The sequence below is a fragment of the Rhincodon typus genome, chromosome 2, assembly GCF_021869965.1.
Source record: "Rhincodon typus isolate 14 chromosome 2, sRhiTyp1.1, whole genome shotgun sequence".
Lineage (NCBI taxonomy): Eukaryota > Metazoa > Chordata > Chondrichthyes > Orectolobiformes > Rhincodontidae > Rhincodon > Rhincodon typus.
The window spans coordinates 120,630,361-120,634,778 of NC_063333.1; positions in this window are offsets into that span (position 1 = coordinate 120,630,361).

Consider the following 4,418-nt stretch of genomic DNA (forward strand, 5'->3'; position numbering starts at 1 on the left):
TTGGAGCAGGAAGGAGGGCTTTGGATTCCTGGAACACTGTGTTCCTTTCTGAGGAAACTCAGCTGAACAATTCTGACAGATTGCACCTGAACCAGAATGGGGAGGTTTGATAGTGCGGTTGGTGGACGATTACACTAATTTGGCAGGGGGATGAGGTACGAAGTGAAGGTACAGTAGTGGGTGATGCACAGATAAGTATAGAAGAAGAACCAAGTCAATCTAGAAGGCGGTGTGAAGATAGTTAAATTAAGACACAAGGGAGCATGGCATGCCTATCTATTTGAATGCAAGGAGTTTTGCTTGTAAGGTAGTTGAGTTGAGGGTATTGATTAACCAATGGGGATATGACATCATTGTTACAATGGAAACATGGTTGAGGGAGGGCAGGACTCAATATTCTGGGGGTATAGGATGTTCAGGCATGATAGTGGGTGGTGTAAAAGAGGAGATGGTGTTATAAGTGAGAGGCAATGGCCTAGTGGTATTATCATTGGACTCTTAATCCACAGACACAGGTAACGTTTTGGGAACCTGGGTTCAAACCCCATCATGGTGGAATTTGAATTCAAAAAACATCAGGAATTACAAGTCTGTTGATGACCACAAAACCGTTGTGTGGTTTTTGTTGGAAAAACCCACCTGGTTCACTCATGTCCTTTAGGGAAGGAAACTGCCATCCTTACCTGGTCTGGACGACATGTGACTCCAGAACCACAGCAATGTGGCTGACTCTTAACTGCCCTCTGGGATGGGCAATTAAAAATGCCCTCATCACATGAATGAATAAGAAACATTGATCAAGGAGTTAACTACTGTAGTAAGGAAGGATGATATCTTTAAAGGTTTCTCAAATTAGGCCATATAATTAGAACTTAAAAAACAAAAAGGGGACAATCATATTGCTGGGGTTGTACTATGGACCTCCAAACAATCAAGGAAAGATAGAAGGACAAAATGTGTAAGCACATCTCCAAGAAGTGTAATAATCATACGGTAAAAAAAAGTAGGGAATTTCCACTTTCCCAGTATTAACTCGGATAGACAAAGTGCGATAGCTGGGGAGGAATTCTTAAAATGTGTCCAGGACAGTTTTTAAACCTGCAAGGTGGTGCTGGACTCTGTTTAAGAGAACAAACCAGGCAAATGATAGATGTAGCAGTAAGGCAGTATTTTGGTGATAACGACAAAAAATCAATAAGATTTAAGATAATTATGGATAAGTACAAAGATGGACTGGAAATAAAGGTTCACTTGGGGGAAGGCCCATTTCAATAACATAAAATGGTATCTGTACAAAATCAACTAGGAGCAGCTACTTGCAGGAAATTCCACCTTAAAAGAGTGGGAGACATTCAGTGAGAGTTGTGGATCAACATATTCCTGTAAAGGTGAAGGGTGGAACCAAGAACCCTGGATGTCAAGGGATTGGATATGGGAAAAACAGAAGCTTATGGTAGATACCGAAGGCTCGAAACAGCAGATGCCCTGGAGGAGTACAGAAAATGCAGAGCGTAGCTTAAAACAGAAATTAGGAGAGCAAAGAGGGAACATAAGAAAACAATAGCAGGTAACATGAAGGAAAATCCAAAGGCATCTTATAAGTGCAGTAGGGGAAAGTGAATAACCAGGGAAAGAACAGATCCCCTTTGAGACCAAAGAGGCAATTTGTATTTGGAGCCAGAAGTCATAGCTGTGGATTTAAATTGGTGCTTTGCATCTGTATTTACTGTAGAGAAGGACGATGTAGGTGTGGAAATTAGGGAAGGGACTGTGAAATACTTGAATGATTTAGCAATGAGAGAAAGCAGGTATCAGCAGCTTGTAAGTAGATAAATCTCCAGGCCCAACTGAGATGTATTGCTGATATAGTAGGAACTGCAGATGCTGGAGAATCCGAGACAACAAGGTGCAGGGCTGGATGAACACAGCAGGCCAAGCAGCATCATAGGAGCAGAGAGGCTGACGTTTCGGGCCTAGACCCTTCATCAGAAAAGGGGGAGGGGAAGGGGGTTTTGAAATAAATAGGGAGAGAGTGGGAGGCGGATAGAAGAGGGATAGAGGAGAGGATAGGTGGAGAGGAAACAAACAGGTCGAAGAGGCGGGGATGGGGCCAGGAAAGGTGAGTGTAGGTAGGGAGTTAGGAAGGGGATAGGTCAGTCCAGGGAGGACGGACAGGTCAAGGGGGCGGGATGAGGTTGGTCGGTAGGAGATGGAGGTGCGGCTTGGGGTGGGAGGAGGGGATAGGTGGGAGGAAGAACAGGTTAGGGAGGCAGGGACGAGTTGGACTGGTTTTGGGATGCGGTGGGGGGAGGGGAGATTTTGAAACTTGTGAAATCCACATTGATACCATTGGGCTGCAGGGTTCCCAAGCGGAATATGAGTTGCTGTTCCTGCAACCTTCGGGTGGCATTGTTGTGGCACTGCAGGAGGCCCAGGATGGACATGTCGTCTGAGGAATGGGAGGGGGAGTTGAAATGGTTCGCGACTGGGAGGTGCAGTTGTTTGTTGCGAACCGAGCGTAGGTGTTCTGCAAAGCGGTCCCCGAGTCTCCGCTTGGTTTCCCCGATGTAGAGGAAGCCACACCGGGTACAGCGGATGCAGTATACCACATTGGCAGATGTGCAGGTGAACATCTGCTTGATGTGGAAAGTCTTCTTGGGGCCTGGGATGGGGGTGAGGGAGGAGGTATGGGGGCAGGTGTAGCACTTCCTGCGGTTACAGGGAAAAGTGCCGGGTGTGGTGGAGCTGGAGGGGAGTGTGGAGCGGACGAGGGAGTCACGGAGAGAGTTGTCCCTCCGGAAAGCAGATAAAGGTGGGGAGGGAAAGATGTCTTTGGTGGTGGGGTCGGATTGCAGATGGCGGAAGTGTCGGAGGATGATGCGTTGGATCCGGAGGTTGGTGGGGTGGTACGTGAGGACGAGGGGGATTCTTTTTTGGTTTTTATTGCGTGGACGGGGTGTGAGGGATGAGGTGCGGGAGATGTGGGAGACACGGTTGAGGGCGTTCTCGACCACCGAGGAGGGGAAGTCACGGTCCTTGAAAAACGAGGACAACTGAGATGTACGGGAGTGGAATGCCTCATCCTGGGAGCAGATGCGGCGGAGGCGAAGGAATTGGGAATAGGGGATAGCATTTTTGCAGGAAGGTGGGTGGGAGGAGGAGTATTCTAGGTAGCTGTGGGAGTCGGTGGGCTTGAAATGAATATCGGTTTCGAGGTGGTTGCCCGATATGGAGACGGAGAGGTCCAGGAAGGGGAGAGAGGTGTTAGAGATGGTCCAGGTAAATTTAAAGTTGGGGTGGAAGGTGTTAGTGAAGTGTATGAACTGTTCGAGCTCCTCGTGGGAGCACGAGGCGGCACCGATACAGTCATCGATGTAACGGAGGAAGAGGTGGGGTTTAGGGCCGGTGTAGGTACGGAAGAGGGATTGTTCCACGTAACCTACAAAGAGGCAGGCGTAGCTTGGGCCCATGCGGGTACCCATGGCTACCCCCTTTGTCTGTAGGAAGTGGGAGGAATTGAAAGAGAAGTTGTTGAGTGTGAGGACGAGTTCGGCTAAGCGGATGAGGGTGTCAGTGGAGGGGGACTGGTCGGGCCTGCGGGACAGGAAGAAGCGGAGGGCCTTAAGGCCATCTGCATGGGGAATGCAGGTGTAGAGGGACTGGACGTCCATGGTAAAGATGAGGTGTTGGGGACCGGGGAATTGGAAGTTCTGGAGGAGGTGGAGGGCGTGGGTGGTGTCACGGACATAGGTAGGGAGTTCCTGGACCAAGGGGGAGAAAATGGAGTCGAGATAGTTGGAGATCAGTTCGGTGGGGCAGGAGCAGGCGGAGACAATGGGTCGACCAGGGCATTCAGGTTTGTGGATTTTGGGAAGGAGATAGAAGCGGGCAGTGCGAGGTTGGGGAACGATGAGGTTGGAGGCCGTGGGTGGGAGGTCACCTGAGGTGATGAGGTTGTGGATGGTTTGCGAGATGATGGTTTGGTGCTCAGGGGTGGGGTCATGATCAAGGGGGCGGTAGGAGGAGGTGTCGGAGAGTTGGCATCTGGCCTCAGCGATGTAGAGGTCAGTGCGCCATACTACAACTGCGCCTCCCTTGTCCGCGGGTTTTATGGTGAGGTTGGGATTGGAGCGGAGGGAGCGGAGGGCTGCACGTTCTGCGGGGGAGAGGTTGGAGTGGGTGAGAGGGGTGGAGAGGTTGAGGCGATTGATGTCTCGACGGCAGTTGGAGATGAAGAGGTCGAGGGAGGGTAGGAGGCCTTGGGGTGGTGTCCAGGAGGAGGGGGTGTGTTGGAAGCGGGAGAAGGGGTCAGTAGAGGGAGGGTTAGGTTCACGGTTAAAGAAGTAAGCGTGGAGGCGGAGGCGGCGGAAAAACTGCTCTATGTCCAAGCGTGAGCGGTATTCGTTGATCTGTGGGTG